We start from the raw sequence: 21,510 nt of genomic DNA on the forward strand, positions 1-21,510 counted from the left end.
CAGGGATTTCACCATGAGGCAAATGGTGACTTTAAAACAGTTAAAGAGATTAAAGGCTGTGATAGGAGAACACTGAGGATGGATCAACAACATTGTAGTTACTCCACAATACTAACCTAATTGACAGAGTGAAAAGAAGGAAGCCTGTACAGAATAAAATATTCCAAAACATGCATCCTGTATGCAAGAACGCACTGAATTAATACTTTAAAAAATGTGGCGAAGCAATTTACTTTTGGTCCTGCATACAAAGTGTTATGTTTAGGGCAAATCGGATTTAAAAAAAACATTAATGAGTATCAATCTCCATATTTTTAAGCATAGTGGTGTCTGCATCATGTTATGGGTGTGCTTGTAATCTTTAAGGACTGGGGATTATTTATTTTTTCAGGATAAAAAATTCATGAAATGGAGCTAAGCACAGGCAAAATCTTAGACCAAACCTAGTCAGTCTGCTTTCAAGCATACACTTGGAAATTAATTCACCTTTCAACAGATCAATAACCTAAAACACAAGGCCAAATCTATACTGCCGTTGCTTACCAAGAAGACAGTGAATGTTCCTGAGTGGCCGAGTTACAGTTTTGATTTAAATCTACTTGGAAATCTATGGAAAGACCTGAACATTTTAGTTTTTTACGTTTTGAAAAGAGTAATGGGCAAATGTTGCACAAGCCAGGTGTGGAAAGAGTTTTGAGATTTACCCAGAAAGACTCACAGCTCTAATCACTGCCAAAGGTGCTTCTACAAAGTATTGACTCAGGGGTATGAATACTTATGTAACTGAGATATTTATAAAAACTTGATTTCACTTTGTCAATATAGGGTATTGTGTGTAGATGGGTGAGAGAAAACATTATTTAATCCATTTTGAACTCAGGCTGCAGCACAACAACATGTGGAGTAAGTCAAGGGGTATGAATACTTTCTGGGGGAAAAAAACAAATATATATATATTAGGTGACAAAAGATTTAGAGTACAGATTATTGTATGGGATATTAAACTAACATTTTCGAGAAAGATAATTTGAAAAATACAATTTTATTGAGTAAATGTATTTATTGGTTTCTTTTCATTTTGATAAGATATTTAAATATAATGAATTGAAGATTATTTGTTGATGTAAAAATCTAAATGTATTGTCCATGTAACAGCAAACAACGTTCTCCTTACAACGTTATTGTCCATGTTACAGAACAACAGAAATGTGTCTTCTGCTGTCATTACTGAACTCCCCCAGATGACACCCATCTCTCCCCAGACATCTCTCCCCCAGACATCTCTCCCCCAGACATCTCTCCCCCAGACATCTCTCCCCCACACATCTCTCCCCAGACATCTCTCCCCCAGACATCTCTCCCCCAGACATCTCTCCCCCAGACATCTCTCCCCCACCCATCTCTCCCCAGACATCTCTCCCCCAGACATCTCTCCCCCAGACATCTCTCCCCCACACATCTCTCCCCAGACATCTCTCCCCCAGACATCTCTCCCCCAGACATCTCTCCCCCAGACATCTCTCCCCCAGACATCTCTCCCCAGACATCTCTCCCCCAGACATCTCTCCCCCAGACATCTCTCCCCCAGACATCTCTCCCCCACACATCTCTCCCCAGACATCTCTCCCCCAGACATCTCTCCCCCACACATCTCTCCCCAGACATCTCTCCCCCACACATCTCTCCCCAGACATCTCTCCCCCAGACATCTCTCCCCCAGACATCTCTCCCCCAGACATCTCTCCCCCAGACATCTCTCCCCCACACATCTCTCCCCAGACATCTCTCCCCCAGACATCTCTCCCCCACACATCTCTCCCCAGACATCTCTCCCCCACACATCTCTCCCCAGACATCTCTCCCCCAGACATCTCTCCCCCACACATCTCTCCCCCAGACATCTCTCCCCCAGACATCTCTCCCCCAGACATCTCTCCCCCACACATCTCTCCCCCAGACATCTCTCCCCCAGACATCTCTCCCCCAGACATCTCTCCCCCAGACATCTCTCCCCCACACATCTCTCCCCAGACATCTCTCCCCCACACATCTCTCCCCCACACATCTCTCCCCCACACATCTCTCCCCCAGACATCTCTCCCCCAGACATCTCTCCCCCAGACATCTCTCCCCCACACATCTCTCCCCCACACATCTCTCCCCAGACATCTCTCCCCCACACATCTCTCCCCCACACATCTCTCCCCCAGACATCTCTCCCCCAGACATCTCTCCCCCAGACATCTCTCCCCCAGACATCTCTCCCCCACACATCTCTCCCCCACACATCTCTCCCCAGACATCTCTCCCCCAGACATCTCTCCCCCACACATCTCTCCCCAGACATCTCTCCCCCAGACATCTCTCCCCCAGACGTCTCTCCCCAGACATCTCTCCCCCACACATCTCTCCCCCAGACATCTCTCCCCCAGACATCTCTCCCCCAGACATCTCTCCCCCAGACATCTCTCCCGCACACATCTCTCCCCCACACATCTCTCCCCCAGACATCTCTCCCCCACACATCTCTCCCCCAGACATCTCTCCCCCACACATCTCTCCCCCAGACATCTCTCCCCCAGACATCTCTCCCCAGACATCTCTCCCCCACACATCTCTCCCCAGACATCTCTCCCCAGACGTCTCTCCCCCAGACGTCTCTCCCCAGACATCTCTCCCCCAGACATCTCTCCCCCACACATCTCTCCCCCAGACATCTCTCCCCCAGACATCTCTCCCCCAGACATCTCTCCCCCACACATCTCTCCCCCAGACATCTCTCCCCCAGACATCTCTCCCCCAGACATCTCTCCCCCAGACATCTCTCCCCCACACATCTCTCCCCCACACATCTCTCCCCCAGACATCTCTCCCCCAGACATCTCTCCCCCACACATCTCTCCCCCACACATCTCTCCCCCACACATCTCTCCCCCAGACATCTCTCCCCCACACATCTCTCCCCCAGACATCTCTCCCCCAGACATCTCTCCCCCAGACATCTCTCCCCCACACATCTCTCCCCCACACATCTCTCCCCCAGACATCTCTCCCCCACACATCTCTCCCCCAGACATCTCTCCCCCACACATCTCTCCCCAGACATCTCTCCCCCAGACGTCTCTCCCCAGACATCTCTCCCCCAGACATCTCTCCCCCACACATCTCTCCCCCAGACATCTCTCCCCCAGACATCTCTCCCCCAGACATCTCTCCCCCAGACATCTCTCCCCCACACATCTCTCCCCCAGACATCTCTCCCCCACACATCTCTCCCCAGACATCTCTCCCCAGACATCTCTCCCCCACACATCTCTCCCCAGACATCTCTCCCCAGACATCTCTCCCCCAGACATCTCTCCCCCACACATCTCTCCCCAGACATCTCTCCCCCAGACATCTCTCCCCCACACATCTCTCCCCCAGACATCTCTCCCCCACACATCTCTCCCCCAGACATCTCTCCCCCAGACATCTCTCCCCCAGACATCTCTCCCCCACACATCTCTCCCCCACACATCTCTCCCCCACACATCTCTCCCCCACACATCTCTCCCCCACACATCTCTCCCCCACACATCTCTCCCCCAGACATCTCTCCCCCACACATCTCTCCCCCACACATCTCTCCCCCAGACATCTCTCCCCCAGACATCTCTCCCCCAGACATCTCTCCCCCACACATCTCTCCCCCACACATCTCTCCCCCAGACATCTCTCCCCCACACATCTCTCCCCCACACATCTCTCCCCCAGACATCTCTCCCCCAGACATCTCTCCCCCAGACATCTCTCCCCCACACATCTCTCCCCCACACATCTCTCCCCCAGACATCTCTCCCCCACACATCTCTCCCCCAGACATCTCTCCCCCACACATCTCTCCCCAGACATCTCTCCCCCAGACGTCTCTCCCCAGACATCTCTCCCCCAGACATCTCTCCCCCACACATCTCTCCCCCAGACATCTCTCCCCCAGACATCTCTCCCCCAGACATCTTTCCCCCAGACATCTCTCCCCCACACATCTCTCCCCCACACATCTCTCCCCCAGACATCTCTCCCCCAGACATCTCTCCCCCACACATCTCTCCCCCAGACATCTCTCCCCCACACATCTCTCCCCCAGACATCTCTCCCCCAGACATCTCTCCCGCAGACATCTTTCCCCCATACATCTCTCCCCCACACATCTCTCCCCCACACATCTCTCCCCCAGACATCTCTCCCCCACACATCTCTCCCCCAGACATCTCTCCCCCAGACATCTCTCCCCCAGACATCTCTCCCCCACCCATCTCTCCCCCACACATCTCTCCCCCAGACATCTCTCCCCCAGACATCTCTCCCCCACACATCTCTCCCCCACACATTTCTCCCCCAGACATCTCTCCCCCAGACATCTCTCCCCCAGACGTCTCTCCCCCACACATCTCTCCCCCAGAGAGAAGAATCCCCACAGGGCAGCATTTCTCTGAAGTCTCAATTCCAGGGGTAGAGAGATGGGGAAAAAACTATCCACTCTCACAAAACAGTTGATTTAGTTGAAAAGTCTGTGATTTTCATAGCTGCAGCATATCATTAGGGAAACAGCAGGAGAAAGCCTCGGGGTTGACTGCCAGGTCAGTATGTAACAACTTCAATCAGCCTTCATAAAGACATGTAGCTTACAGCAGCCAACCCACCACTCTGCAGTTCTTTGTTAAAGTAATGAACAACTAGAGGCCACTGCAGTTCTTTGTTAAAGTAATGACCAACCACAGGCCACTGCAGTTCTTTGTTAAAGTAATGATCAACCACAGGCCACTGCAGTTCTTTGTTAATGTAATGATCAACCACAGGCCACTGCAGTAGTGTGGATGAGTTTAATATTAAAGTGGATTAAGTCATCAACCCAATCTAGACACTACCTTTACACTGTAGCTCCTCCTGAGCAACCCAATCTAGACACTACCTTTACACTGTAGCTCCTCCTGAACAACCCAATCTAGACACTACCTTTACACTGTAGCTCCTTCTGAACAACCCAATCTAGACACTACCTTTACACTGTAGCTCCTCCTGAGCAACCCAATCTAGACACTACCTTTACACTGTAGCTCCTCCTGAGCAACCCAATCTAGACACTACCTTTACACTGTAGCTCCTCCTGAACAACCCAATCTAGACACTACCTTTACACTGTAGCTCCTCCTGAGCAACCCAATCTAGACACTACTTTTACACTGTAGCTCCTCCTGAGCAACCCAATCTAGACACTACCTTTACACTGTAGCTCCTCCTGAGCAACCCAATCTAGACACTACCTTTACACTGTAGCTCCTCCTGAGCAACCCAATCTAGACACTACCTTTACACTGTAGCTCCTCCTGAGCAACCCAATCTAGACACTACCTTTACACTGTAGCTCCTCCTGAACAACCCAATCTAGACACTACCTTTACACTGTAGCTCCTCCTGAGCAACCCAATCTAGACACTACTTTTACACTGTAGCTCCTCCTGAGCAACCCAATCTAGACACTACCTTTACACTGTAGCTCCTCCTGAGCAACCCAATCTAGACACTACCTTTACACTGTAGCTCCTTCTGAACAACCCAATCTAGACACTACCTTTACACTGTAGCTCCTCCTGAGCAACCCAATCTAGACACTACCTTTACACTGTAGCTCCTCCTGAGCAACCCAATCTAGACACTACCTTTACACTGTAGCTCCTCCTGAGCAACCCAATCTAGACACTACCTTTACACTGTAGCTCCTCCTGAGCAACTCTGAACACGTTGTATATCTTGACGTTGATTCAAGGTCAGAGGACTGGGCATTTATTACCCATGACCCTTCACACACAGTTACACAAGACAAAGCTCATTTACTGCATCTCAATTGATCAGTGAGTGATTAATATGACATACAGAACAGGAACAACATTGCCCTGATCCCTGAACAACGTGTATTTCTCAGTCAATAGTGTTGGATCAGTCTGTGTATGGGGTTAGCTCTACACACCTCCTCAAACAAGTATCCTATATTGCCAGCAGATGGGGCTATAATCTAAGACAACTCATGCAATCATTTCTACTTTCATACAAAGTCTATGAAAATATTGAAGAATGCAGTGGAAAGCATTATTGCAATTTATCTTCATCCCTCTAGTGGTCAATGTGTAGGAATACCCCCTTTTCACTAGAAACGAGCCGTGATTGAGATTCAAGACTGCAGTTCTGTAGGGAGAAACCTGTTTATTGAGTGTTTTATTTCGCTGGAACAGTCTGACAACAGTCTGACAACAGTCTGACAACAGTCTGACAACAGTCTGATAACAGTCTGATAACAGTATGACAGTCTGACAACCGTCTGACAACCGTCTGACAACAGTCTGACAACAGTCTGACAACAGTCTGACAGTGATAACAGTATGACAGTCTGACAACAGTCTGACATCAGTCTGACAGTCTGATAACAGTCTGATAACAGTGACAACAGTCTGACAACAGTCTGACAACAGTCTGACAACAGTCTGACAACAGTCTGACAACAGTCTGAGTCTATTTAAAGCTCAGTTGGTAGAGCATGGCACTGCAACACCAGGGTTGTGGGTTCGATTCCCAGAGCCGCCCATACGTACAATGTATGCACACATGACTGTTATGCTTTTGATAAAAGTGTCTGCTAAAGGGCATTTATTATTATTATTATTATTATATTATTACAGTTGCCATTTATTAAACACAGTTTAATTCAACAGTCTGTAGTCATAAGATGAGAGTTGAGATCACAGACACTTTTCTTTGTATGAACACAAACCTGGCTGTCACATCTGACCCCTAATTCCTGCAGCCTCTTCCTGACCCTCAAACTGTGAGAGGTGAGAGGTCAACTCTGGGATTGACTGCCTGCCCCTTTGCATGGAATACATCCTGAGCAAAACCAGGGAGTCTCTCTTTCTTTATAATCCTCTTTCTCTCTGTCTTCTTTTAATCTCTCTCTTTCTGAATACATTGCGAGAATCTGTTTTCCCGTGGAGCACAGACAACCTGGTTTGGAGACTGATAGGGGGTAGAGAACATATTGTATATTACAGGGGCCAAGAAGTGTAGTTGGTCTCGCAAAAGATAATGGACGTCTTAGAACTCATTTACAAAGGACAAAATAACTGTAGCCATGATGGAAAATGGCACCGTGTACAAATACTGACTCCCTGTGTGGAGCACGTTTCTGTTTAATGGTGTAGGGCGATGCTTTGGGAGACGTACTGTCTAGTTTCCTTCTCACCATACTGAAACGCTTAACAAGACTGACACATTGAGTTAACATCTCTGAGGTATTCTCCAACCCACAAGAGAGTATGACAAGAGAATTCTGGAGTATGAGAATTTGTATTTATTTTTATGTCACCTGATACTAATAACACTCCTTGCCCCTCACGGTAGAACCTCTCAATAAAGCACATTTTGTGTGAAAAAACTCTCCCTAAAGAACTCTAAAGAACTCTCCCTAAAGCACTCTAAAGAACTCTCCCTAAAGCACTCTAAAGAACTCTCCCTAAAGCACTCTAAAGAACTCTCCCTAAAGCACTCTAAAGAACTCTCCCTAAAGAACTCTAAAGAACTCTCCCTAAAGGACTCTAAAAGACTCTAAATCTCCACTGAGAGAAGTAAAACATATTTTCCAGCAGATTGACATTGATGAATGACATAACATAAAGCACACAGAGTAATCTAAAACATGTTCCACTTGACTAAAGCTGAGTCATATCTAAAACATATTCCACTTGACTAAAGCTGAGCCGTGTTCCACTTGACTAAAGCTGGTCCATATCTAAACATATTCCACTTGACTAAAGCTGATCCATATCTAAACATATTCCACTTGACTAAAGCTGAGTCATATCTAAAACATATTCCACTTGACTAAAGCTGAGCCGTGTTCCACTTGACTAAAGCTGGTCCATATCTAAACATATTCCACTTGACTAAAGCTGATCCATATGTAAACATATTCCACTTGACTAAAGCTGAGTCATATCTAAAACATGTTCCACTTGACTAAAGCTGGTCCATGTCTAAAACATATTCCACTTGACTAAAGCTGATCCATATCTAAACATATTCCACTTGACTAAAGCTGAGTCATATCTAAAACATATTCCACTTGACTAAAGCTGAGTCATATCTAAAACATATTCCACTTGACTAAAGCTGATCCATATCTAAAACATATTCCACTTGACTAAAGCTGAGTCATATCTAAAACATATTCCACTTGACTAAAGCTGAGTCATATCTAAAACATATTCCACTTGACTAAAGCTGAGTCATATCTAAAACATATTCCACTTGACTAAAGCTGATCCATATCTAAAACATATTCCACTTGACTAAAGCTGATCCATATCTAAAACATATTCCACTTGACTAAAGCTGATCCATATCTAAAACATATTCCACTTGACTAAAGCTGATCCATATCTAAAACATATTCCACTTGACTAAAGCTGATCCATATCTAAAACATATTCCACTTGACTAAAGCTGAGTCATATCAAAAATAGTCCAGGACAGGTGTGCACTTTTTACCATCCAAACTAATTCACAATATAGCAAGCCCTTTATGGCCGTATTCAATTAATTTCCACAGACATAAAGCAGATTTACCGCTCAAATAGAGGAGCTTGAGACAGGTTAGGCTTCTTTACTGTAGTCCATATTACCTCAGGACGTTTAGGAGCACTCCTACTGAGGGAAGTCTGCAGGGACACGACAGGACACATCTGAGACAAAATAAACCCATAAGAAGCTCATCATGGATCGGTCCCGATTTAACCTTTTAATAAACCTCCCTGTGGAAAACAGATGTGGCGAGGTCCGTTTAAAGGAGAAGGCTCACACAGCCTTTGAACCAACAATGAGAAACGGCACTTTAAGAAACCAGGCCGGCCTTTTCCGTAGAGTAACACTAATAAACAGGTGTTGTCCTCTCTCCTTACATCCGTGCTTCCCCACTCACACGGATAAACATTCTCTTTTCGCTTGACCACAGTCAGCTACTCACGCTGAGGTTTCGGAATGACTAATGTCAATGGAAAAACCGGAGGGAATCGTGGTACTTTGAGAGCTCTAACAAATCAGAACACGTTCAACAGAGTCACCGCACATATATCATATCAACTCTGTTAAACACACTCCTACTACTACTACTACTGCAGCATGTTTCAACCACAATGTTGTCCTTGTTGTGTTGGAGTTCAGTCACTTAACAGTTTGGTTCAGTACGCACATATATAGTAAGGAATGTTTTCTTTATGGGTACATCAATAATGCCATTACTATACAGTGCTCTTTAACTTTATGACTACTGTGAATTGATACTCTTACATGTCCAGTCTGATTAATCACATTGATATCATCACATGTCCAGTCTGATTAATCACGTTGATATCATCACATGTCCAGTCTGATTAATCACATTGATATCATCACATGTCCAGTCTGATTAATCACATTGATATCATCACATGTCCAGTCTGATTAATCACATTGATATCATCACATGTCCAGTCTGATTAATCACATTGATATCATCACATGTCCAGTCTGATTAATCACATTGTAGATTCACCATGGCAGGTTGCAGGATGAATACTCCTCAGGACAGATAGGACTTACTAGTATACGCCCACCCATCCACCCCGACCAACCACCCTACTTTCATTTTTTCCTTAAAGTAACCATCTGTCTTATGTAACCATACCAAGGGTAACATATCGTACACGTTTTGAGTTTCATACTTTCACTATGTTACGTCTAGTCTATGAGACCAGGTTGGATGATGGGATCATCTGTTTGTATGAGCTTTAGCCGATGTGATATGAGATATCTATCAAGAGACAGACATGAAACCATCGCTCATCATTCCTGTTTTCCATTCGCCTCCCTTCGATGGTTAACATGTGTGAATGACTGACTTTTCCACCAGAACAAGCCGAAAGTGATTGCAAACATGTTTGTTGTGGATTACGTTGAAAATTACCCTCCCTTTGGCTAGTATTAAAAAATAATCTTATCCAATGGAATAATATCCAAAAAGAACAACTGAGGGAAGATTATTTGTTTAGTCCGTTTTGAGTCTGAATTCCACCAGTGTCTTGTATTCCTACAGATGGAGTCTCAACTCTGACCTTCACAGCAGCATGTCTCCTGCACAACAGAGCCAGCAGGGACATCTATCTCCATTACAACGTTCTTCTATTCAACACGATGCAACATCAACCTCCCACCAGGCCCTGGGGTTACTGGAGAGGCCATCGAAGCAGGTCTGATGACCCCTGGTGACCGCTTACAGATAACCCCTACATCTCCTTTACAGTCTCATGTACAGACCCCTTAACAGTTCCCTTTACAGTCTCCTTTACAGATAACCCCTTTACAGTCTCCTTTACAGATAACCCCTATTACAGTCTCCTTTACAGATAACCCCTTTACAGTCTCCTTTACAGATAACCCCTTTACAGATAACCCATTTACAGATAACCCCTTTACAGTCCCCTTTACAGATAACCCCTTTACAGTCTCCTTTACAGTCCCTTTTACAGTTCCCTTTAGAGTCTTCTTTACAGTCCCCTTTACAGATAACCCCTTTACAGTCCCCTTTACAGATAACCCCTTTACAGTCTCCTTTACAGTTCCCTTTAGAGTCTTCTTTACAGTCTCCTTTACAGTCCCCTTTACAGATAAATCCCCTTTACAGTCTCCTTTACAGTCCCCTTTACAGATAACCCCATTAGAGTCTCCTTTACAGTCCCCTTTACAGTACCCTTTACAGTCTCCTTTAGAGTCTTCTTTACAGTCCCCTTTACATTCCCCTTTAGAGTCCACTTTACAGTCCCCTTTACAGATAACCCCTTTACAGTCTCCTTTACAGTCCCCTTTACATTCCCCTTTACAGTCCACTTTACATTCTCCTTTAACACTCCCCTTTACATTCCCCTTTACAGCCTCCTTCACTTTCCCCTTTACATTCCCCTTTACAGCCTCCTTTACATTCCCCTTTACAGTCCCGTGTACAATTTCCTTTACAGCCTCATTTACAGGTTCATTTACATTCCCCTTTACAGTCTCCTTTCCAGTCCTCTTTCCAATCTCATTTACAGCGATGTGTTTGTTACAGCTTTCCAACAGTGAAACCAAAGCGCCAGACGCTCTAAAAACCAGTCTCTTATTCTAGTGATGAATTCAGACCATGTTACAAATCTCTAAAAACCAGTCTCTTATTCTAGTGATAAATTCAGACCATGTTACAAATCTCTAAAAACCAGTCTCTTATTCTAGTGATAAATTCAGACCATGTTACAAATCTCTAAAAAACAGTCTCTTATTCTAGTGATGAATTCAGACCATGTTTCAAATCTCTAAAAACCAGTCTCTTATTCTAGTGATGAATTCAGACCATGTTACAAATCTCAACTCATGTGGCTGGACATCTTCAAGCTTTTATGAACCAAGACATCTCTGAAGAGAATGCAACTCCCAACTGACCTTTTCTACATCTCCAAGGTGACACTAGGTATTTGTTTTAATCCCTGCAACCCCCCCCCCCCCCCCCCCCCCTTGTGAGCAGACAGACACACTCTCTCTCAGGGTGGATGGACTGAGAGTCGGCCTCCAAACACAAATTAATGTCCGTTTTTATAGCCTCCTGGAGTAAAGGCTGGACCAAAGACAGTGAAAGACACCGTCTCTTCTGGTCTGTTTTTAGCGCCATGTGTCTCTTAAAAGACTGAGAGTTCTGGTGTTATGGCAGGCTGAGCCTTGTAATACACTCAAGGCTGGTCCTGTGATGATACAAAGGGCCAACAATGGGTTATGGTGAAATACAAAAACACTATCTGGGGAGGCTGAGGTCATTGAGGTAGCAAACCAAGTCTGGGGTATTTTGGTCTGCGGTCATCAGCAGGGATCCAGTTGAGACATGGCTGTCAGTGTTGCATTGTGGTGTAGATTATCTTTATTTTGTTGTAACCCCACTTGTAAGGTAATGCTTATATGCTTGTGAAAGAAAACAGCTTTCTTCCCCAAATTCCTGGTTGTGAAATGGGAAAAAATAAAATGTCTGGGGAGATTTTGTGAATATTATTTTCAGGTTGTTTGATGTTACAAAATAAGCTCACACTTTGGAGAAATCGGAAAAATATAAATTGTAAACATCTTGTAACGGCCGTCGAAAGAAGTGGACCAAAGTGCAGCGTGGTCAGCGTACATTTCCTCTTATTTTAAAATGTCGCCAACAAAACAAGAAACAAAATAAACGACCGTGAAGCTTACGAGGGCTAAGTGCCACTAACAAAGCTAATTACCCTCAATCGCAGGTGGGAAAAAGGGCTGCCTAAGTATGATTTCCAATCAGAGACAACGATAGACAGCTGTCCCTGATTGAGAACCATACCCGGCCAAAACATAGAAACACAAAATCATAGAAGTAAAGGACATAGAATGCCCACCCAAATCACACCCTGACCAAACCACAAAGAAACAGAAAAAAAGGCTCTCTAAGGTCAGGGCGTGACACATCTAATAGTCAAAAAATAGTACATTCAAGCATTCATTTGTTTTTCCTCTTAAGTACAAGACACAGAGCATTAATAAACCTCATGGGATGTCACACTGATTGCCTACAGAGTGGTCTGTTTATACAGACAAGCTACAGTGGGGAGAACAAGTATTTGATACACTGCCGATTTTGCAGGTTTTCCTACTTACAAAGCATGTAGAGGTCTGTAATTTTTATCATAGGTACACTTCAACTGTGAGAGACGGAATCTAAAACAAAAATCCCGAAAATCACATTGTATGATTTTTAAGTAATTAATTAGCATTTTATTGCAAGACATAAGTATTTGATACATCAGAAAAGCAGAACTTAATATTTGGTACTGAATCCTTTGTTTGCAATTACAGAGATCATACGTTTCCTGTAGTTCTTGACCAGGTTTGCACACACTGCAGCAGGGATTTTGGCCCACTCCTCCATACAGACCTTCTCCAGATCCTTCAGGTTTCGGGGCTGTCGCTGGGCAATACGGACTTTCAGCTCCCTCCAAAGATTTTTTATTGGGTTCAGGTCTGGAGACTGGCTAGGCCACTCCAGGACCTTGAGATACTTCTTACGGAGCCACTCCTTAGTTGCCCTGGCTGTGTGTTTCGGGTCGTTGTCATGCTGGAAGACCCAGCCACGACCCATCATCAATGCTCTTACTGAGGGAAGGAGGTTGTTGGCTAAGATCTCGCAATACATGGCCCCATCCATCCTCCCCTCAATACGGTGCAGTCGTCCTGTCCCCTTTGCAGAAAAGCATCCCCAAAGAATGATGTTTCCACCTCCATGCTTCACGGTTGGGATGGTGTTCTTGGGGTTGTACTCATCCTTCTTCTTCCTCCAAACACGGCGAGTGGAGTTTAGACCAAAAAGCTCTATTTTTGAATCATCAGACCACATGACCTTCTCCCATTCCTCCTCTGGATCATCCAGATGGTCATTGGCAAACTTCAGACGGGCCTGGACATGCGCCTGCTTGAGCAGGGGGACCTTGTGTGCGCTGCAGGATTTTAATCCATGACGGCGTAGTGTGTTACTAATGGTTTTCTTTGAGACTGTGGTCCCAGCTCTCTTCAGGTCATTGACCAGGTCCTGCCGTGTAGTTCTGGGCTGATCCCTCACCTTCCTCATGATCATTGATGCCCCACGAGGTGAGATCTTGCATGGAGCCCCAGACCGAGGGTGATTGACCATCATCTTGAACTTCTTCTATTTTCTTCTATTTTCTAATAATTGCGCCAACAGTTGTTGCCTTCTCACCAAGCTGCTTGCCTATTGTCCTGTAGCCCATCCCAGCCTTGTGCAGGTCTACAATTTTATCCCTGATGTCCTTACACAGCTCTCTGGTCTTGGCCATTGTGGAGAGGTTGGAGTCTGTTTGATTGAGTGTGTGGACAGGTGTCTTTTATACAGGTAACGAGTTCAAACAGGTGCAGTTAATACAGGTAATGAGTGGAGAACAGGAGGGATTCTTAAAGAAAAACTAACAGGTCTGTGAGAGACGGAATTCTTACTGGTTGGTAGGTGATCAAATACTTATGTCATGCAATAAAATGCAAATGAATTACTTAAAAATCATACAATGTGATTTTCTGGATTTTTGTTTTAGATTCCGTCTCTCACAGTTGAAGTGTACCTATGATAAAAATTACAGACCTCTACATGCTTTGTAAGTAGGAAAACCTGCAAAATCGGCAGTGTATCAAATACTTGTTCTCCCCACTGTATATTTTTCACCATGATTCCCCTTGACAATGAGTGTATACTTCTGCCACCCCGAGGAACAGCCCAGCTAATATCACCAACACCAGAGGCTTACACAATAATACGTAGGTAGGTCATGGCTAAGGCATTGCAAACACATTTAACTAAACAAATCTGTTATGTTTACATATCTTGCATTACTCATCTCATATGTATATACTGTATTTTATAGCATCTATTGCATCTTGCCTATGCCGCTCTGTCATTGCTCATCCATATATTTAAATGTATATATTCTTATTCCATTCTTTTACTTACATTTGTGTGTATAAGGTAGTTGTTGTGGAATTGTTCGATTACTTGTTAGATATTGCTGCACTGCCGGGAACTAGAAGCACAAGCACTTCGCTACACTCGCATTAACATCTGCTAACCATGTGTATGTGACCAATACAATTTGATTTGATTTGAATACGTTTTATTCGTTTTACTGAAAGTAAACAACCTAATCTCATCTGCTGGTTGGAGGGCTGGATGGGGATGTTGTGGGAGAGAGCCCAAATTCCTCTGTCATCCCTTCCTGGATATGGATATGTGTCTCCGTCTGCATCACAAAGGGCCATAAAGTCAACGCCTGAGTTTTCCATCGTTGGGAATGTTTTCAAAATGGCCTCTTTCCTGAGGAAAGCACCAACCTTACCTGCTGTATCACTTTAGAGACATGGTAATGGCTTTAGAAGTTTATCTCAGGTTGTAGCTCTAACGTAGACGTCAGAAACACTGTCTTTAAAGGCTAGGTGGAACGTAGACGTCAGAAACACTGTCTTTAAAGGCTAGGTGGAACGTAGACGTCAGAAACACTGTCTTTAAAGGCTAGGTGGAACGTAGACGACAGAAACACAGTCTTTAAAGGCTAGGTGAAACGTAGAGGTCAGAAACACTGTCTTTAAAGGCTAGGTGGAACGTAGACGTCAGAAACACTGTCTTTAAAGGCTAGGTGGAACGTAGACGTCAGAAACACTGTCTTTAAAGGCTAGGTGGAACGTAGACGTCAGAAACACTGTCTTTAAAGGCTAGGTGGAACGTAGACGTCAGAAACACTGTCTTTAAAGGCTAGGTGGAACGTAGACGTCAGAAACACTGTCTTTAAAGGCTAGGTGGAACGTAGACGTCAGAAACACTGTCTTTAAAGGCTAGGTGGAACGTAGATGTCAGAAACACTGCCTTTAAAGACTAGGTGGAATGTAGATGTCAGAAACACTGTCTTTAAAGACTAGGTGGAACGTAGACGACAGAAACACTGTCTTTAAAGGCTAGGTGGAACGTAGACGTCAGAAACACTGTCTTTAAAGGCTAGGTGAAACGTAGACGTCAGAAACACTGTCTTTAAAGGCTAGGTGGAACGTAGACGTCAGAAACACTGTCTTTAAAGGCTAGGTGGAACGTAGACGTCAGAAACACTGTCTTTAAAGGCTAGGTGGAACGTAGACGTCAGAAACACTGTCTTTAAAGGCTAGGTGGAACGTAGACGTCAGAAACACTGTCTTTAAAGGCTAGGTGGAACGTAGACGACAGAAACACAGTCTTTAAAGGCTAGGTGAAACGTAGAGGTCAGAAACACTGTCTTTAAAGGCTAGGTGGAACGTAGACGTCAGAAACACTGTCTTTAAAGGCTAGGTGGAACGTAGACGTCAGAAACACTGTCTTTAAAGGCTAGGTGGAACGTAGACGTCAGAAACACTGTCTTTAAAGGCTAGGTGGAACGTAGACGTCAGAAACACTGTCTTTAAAGGCTAGGTGGAACGTAGACGTCAGAAACACTGTCTTTAAAGGCTAGGTGGAACGTAGACGTCAGAAACACTGTCTTTAAAGGCTAGGTGGAACGTAGATGTCAGAAACACTGCCTTTAAAGACTAGGTGGAATGTAGATGTCAGAAACACTGTCTTTAAAGACTAGGTGGAACGTAGACGACAGAAACACTGTCTTTAAAGGCTAGGTGGAACGTAGACGTCAGAAACACTGTCTTTAAAGGCTAGGTGAAACGTAGACGTCAGAAACACTGTCTTTAAAGGCTAGGTGGAACGTAGACGTCAGAAACACTGTCTTTAAAGGCTAGGTGGAACGTAGACGTCAGAAACACTGTCTTTAAAGGCTAGGTGGAACGTAGACGTCAGAAACACTGTCTTTAAAGGCTAGGTGGAACGTAGACGTCAGAAACACTGTCTTTAAAGGCTAGGTGGAACGTAGACGACAGAAACACAGTCTTTAAAGGCTAGGTGAAACGTAGAGGTCAGAAACACTGTCTTTAAAGGCTAGGTGGAACGTAGACGTCAGAAACACTGTCTTTAAAGGCTAGGTGGAACGTAGACGTCAGAAACACTGTCTTTAAAGGCTAGGTGGAACGTAGACGTCAGAAACACTGTCTTTAAAGGCTAGGTGGAACGTAGACGTCAGAAACACTGTCTTTAAAGGCTAGGTGGAACGTAGACGTCAGAAACACTGTCTTTAAAGGCTAGGTGGAACGTAGATGTCAGAAACACTGCCTTTAAAGACTAGGTGGAATGTAGATGTCAGAAACACTGTCTTTAAAGACTAGGTGGAACGTAGACGACAGAAACACTGTCTTTAAAGGCTAGGTGGAACGTAGACGTCAGAAACACTGTCTTTAAAGGCTAGGTGAAACGTAGACGTCAGAAACACTGTCTTTAAAGGCTAGGTGGAACGTAGACGTCAGAAACACTGTCTTTAAAGGCTAGGTGGAACGTAGACGTCAGAAACACAGTCTTTAAAGGTGGAACGTAGACGTCAGAAACACAGTCTTTAAAGGCTAGGTGGAACGTAGACGTCAGAAACACAGTCTTTAAAGGCTAGGTGGAACGTAGACGTCAGAAACACTGTCTTTAAAGGCTAGGTGGAACGTAGACGTCAGAAACACTGTCTTTAAAGGCTAGGTGGAACGTAGACGACAGAAACACTGTCTTTAAAGGCTAGGTGGAACGTAGACGTCAGAAACACTGTCTTTAAAGGCTAGGTGAAACGTAGACGTCAGAAACACTGTCTTTAAAGGCTAGGTGGAACGTAGACGTCAGAAACACTGTCTTTAAAGGCTAGGTGGAACGTAGACGTCAGAAACACTGTCTTTAAAGGCTAGGTGGAACGTAGAGGTCAGAAACACTGTCTTTAAAGGCTAGGTGGAACGTAGACGTCAGAAACACAGTCTTTAAAGGCTAGGTGGAACGTAGACGTCAGAAACACTGTCTTTAAAGGCTAGGTGGAACGTAGACGTCAGAAACACTGTCTTTAAAGGCTAGGTGGAACGTAGACGTCAGAAACACTGTCTTTAAAGGCTAGGTGGAACGTAGATGTCAGAAACACTGTCTTTAAAGGCTAGGTGGAACGTAGACGTCAGAAACACTGTCTTTAAAGGCTAGGTGGAACGTAGATGTCAGAAACACAGTCTTTAAAGGTGGAACGTAGACGTCAGAAACACTGTCTTTAAAGGCTAGGTGGAATGTAGACGTCAGAAACACTGTCTTTAAAGGCTAGGTGGAACGTAGACGTCAGAAACACAGTCTTTAAAGACTAGGTGGAACGTAGACGTCAGAAACACTATCTTTAAAGGCTAGGTGGAACGTAGACGTCAGAAACACTGTCTTTAAAGGCTAGGTGGAACGTAGACGTCAGAAACACTGTCTTTAAAGGCTAGGTGGAACGTAGACGTCAGAAACACAGTCTTTAAAGGCTAGGTGGAACGTAGACGTCAGTAACACTGTCTTTAAAGGCTAGGTGGAACGTAGACGTCAGAAACACTGTCTTTAAAGGCTAGGTGGAACGTAGACGTCAGAAACACTGTCTTTAAAGGCTAGGTGGAACGTAGACGTCAGTAACACTGTCTTTAAAGGCTAGGTGGAACGTAGACGTCAGAAACACTGTCTTTAAAGGCTAGGTGGAACGTAGACGTCAGAAACACTGTCTTTAAAGGCTAGGTGGAACATAGACGTCAGAAACACTGTCTTTAAAGGCTAGGTGGAACGTAGATGTCAGAAACACAGTCTTTAAAGGCTAGGTGGAACGTAGACGTCAGTAACACTGTCTTTAAAGGCTAGGTGGAACGTAGACGTCAGTAACACTGTCTTTAAAGGCTAGGTGGAACGTAGATGTCAGTAACACTATCTTTAAAGGCTAGGTGGAACGTAGACGTCAGAAACACTGTCTTTAAAGGCTAGGTGGAACGTAGACGTCAGAAACACTGTCTTTAAAGGCTAGGTGGAACGTAGACGTCAGTAACACTGTCTTTAAAGGCTAGGTGGAACGTAGACGTCAGTAACACTGTCTTTAAAGGCTAGGTGGAACGTAGACGTCAGTAACACTGTCTTTAAAGGCTAGGTGGAACGTAGATGTCAGAAACACAGTCTTTAAAGGCTAGGTGGAACGTAGACGTCAGTAACACTGTCTTTAAAGGCTAGGTGGAACGTAGACGTCAGAAACACTGTCTTTAAAGGCTAGGTGGAACGTAGAGGTCAGAAACACTGTCTTTAAAGGCTAGGTGGAACGTAGATGTCAGAAACACAGTCTTTAAAGGCTAGGTGGAACGTAGACGTCAGAAACACAGTCTTTAAAGGCTAGGTGGAACGTAGACGTCAGTAACACAGTCTTTAAAGGCTAGGTGGAACGTAGACGTCAGTAACACTGTCTTTAATGGCTAGGTGAAACGTAGACGTCAGAAACACTGTCTTTAAAGGCTAGGTGGAACGTAGACGTCAGAAACACTGTCTTTAATGGCTAGGTGAAACGTAGACGTCAGAAACACTGTCTTTAAAGGCTAGGTGGAACGTAGACGTCAGTAACACAGTCTTTAAAGGCTAGGTGGAACGTAGACGTCAGAAACACTGTCTTTAAAGGCTAGGTGGAACGTAGACGTCAGAAACACTGTCTTTAAAGGCTAGGTGGAACGTAGACGTCAGAAACACTGTCTTTAAAGGCTAGGTGGAACGTAGACGTCAGAAACACTGTCTTTAAAGGCTAGGTGGAACGTAGACGTCAGTAACACAGTCTTTAAAGGCTAGGTGGAACGTAGACGTCAGAAACAGAGTCTTTAAAGGCTAGGTGAAACGTAGACGTCAGAAACACTGTCTTTAAAGGCTAGGTGGAACGTAGACGTCAGAAACACTGTCTTTAATGGCTAGGTGAAACGTAGACGTCAGAAACACTGTCTTTAAAGGCTAGGTGGAACGTAGACGTCAGAAACACTGTCTTTAATGGCTAGGTGAAACGTAGACGTCAGAAACACTGTCTTTAAAGGCTAGGTGGAACGTAGACGTCAGAAACACTGTCTTTAAAGGCTAGGTGGAACGTAGACGTCAGAAACACAGTCTTTAAAGGCTAGGTGGAACGTAGACGTCAGAAACACAGTCTTTAAAGGCTAGGTGGAACGTAGACGTCAGAAACACTGTCTTTAAAGGCTAGGTGGAACGTAGACGTCAGAAACACTGTCTTTAATGGCTAGGTGAAACGTAGACGTCAGAAAGACTGTCTTTAAAGGCTAGGTGGAACGTAGACGTCAGAAAGACTGTCTTTAAAGGCTAGGTGGAACATAGACGTCAGAAAGACTGTCTTTAAAGGCTAGGTGGAATGTAGATGTCAGAAAGACTGTCTTTAAAGGCTAGGTGGAACGTAGACGTCAGAAAGACTGTCTTTAAAGGCTAGGTGGAACGTAGACGTCAGAAACACTGTCTTTAAAGGCTAGGTGGAACGTAGACGTCAGAAAACACTGTCTTTAAAGGCTAGGTGGAACGTAGACGTCAGAAACACTGTCTTTAAAGGCTAGGTGGAACGTAGACGTCAGAAAACACTGTCTTTAAAGGCTAGGTGGAACGTAGAGGTCAGAAACAGACTTTAAAGGCTAGGTGAAACGTAGACGTCAGAAACACTGTCTTTAAAGGCTAGGTGAAACGTAGACGTCAGAAACACTGTCTTTAAAGGCTAGGTGGAACGTAGAGGTCAGAAACAGTCTTTAATGGCTAGGTGGAATGTAAACGTCAGAAAAACTGTCTTTAAAGGCTAGGTGGAACGTAGACGTCAGAAACACTGTCTTTAAAGGCTAGGTGGAACGTAGACGTCAGAAACAGTCTTTAATGGCTAGGTGGAACGTAGATGTCAGAAAGACTGTCTTTAAAGGCTAGGTGGAACGTAGATGTCAGAAAGACTGTCTTTAAAGGCTAGGTGGAACGTAGACGTCAGAAACACTGTCTTTAAAGGCTAGGTGGAACGTAGACGTCAGAAACACTGTCTTTAAAGGCTAGGTGGAACGTAGACGTCAGAAACACTGTCTTTAAAGGCTAGGTGGAACGTAGACGTCAGAAACACTGTCTTTAAAGGCTAGGTGGAACGTAGACGTCAGAAACACTGTCTTTAAAGGCTAGGTGGAACGTAGACGTCAGAAACACTGTCTTTAAAGGCTAGGTGGAACGTAGACGTCAGAAACACTGTCTTTAAAGGCTAGGTGGAACGTAGACGTCAGAAAGACTGTCTTTAAAGGCTAGGTGGAACGTAGACGTCAGAAACACTGTCTTTAAAGGCTAGGTGGAACGTAGACGTCAGAAAGACTGTCTTTAAAGGCTAGGTGGAACGTAGACGTCAGTAACACTGTCTTTAAAGGCTAGGTGGAACGTAGACGTCAGAAAACACTGTCTTTAAAGGCTAGGTGGAACGTAGACGTCAGTAACACTGTCTTTAAAGGCTAGGTGGAACGTAGACGTCAGAAACACTGTCTTTAAAGGCTAGGTGGAACGTAGAGTCAGAACACGTCAGGCAGGGGAACGAGACGTGTCTTTAAAGGCTAGGTGGAACGTAGACGTCAGAAAACACTGTCTTTAAAGGCTAGGTGGAACGTAGACGTCAGTAACACTGTCTTTAAAGGCTAGGTGGAACGTAGACGTCAGTAACACTGTCTTTAAAGGCTAGGTGGAACGTAGACGTCAGAAACACTGTCTTTAAAGGCTAGGTGGAACGTAGACGTCAGAAACACTGTCTTTAAAGGCTAGGTGGAACGTAGACGTCAGAAACACAGTCTTTAAAGGCTAGGTGGAACGTAGACGTCAGAAACAGAGTCTTTAAAGACTAAGTGGAACGTAGATGTCAGAAACATACTTTAATGGCTAGATGGGGTGAACAGATGTTTCTAAGACATCTTACTGAGGGGTTATGTGGA

This window comes from Salvelinus alpinus, chromosome 22, assembly GCF_045679555.1.
Source record: "Salvelinus alpinus chromosome 22, SLU_Salpinus.1, whole genome shotgun sequence".
In the NCBI taxonomy this organism is placed as follows: domain Eukaryota; kingdom Metazoa; phylum Chordata; class Actinopteri; order Salmoniformes; family Salmonidae; genus Salvelinus; species Salvelinus alpinus.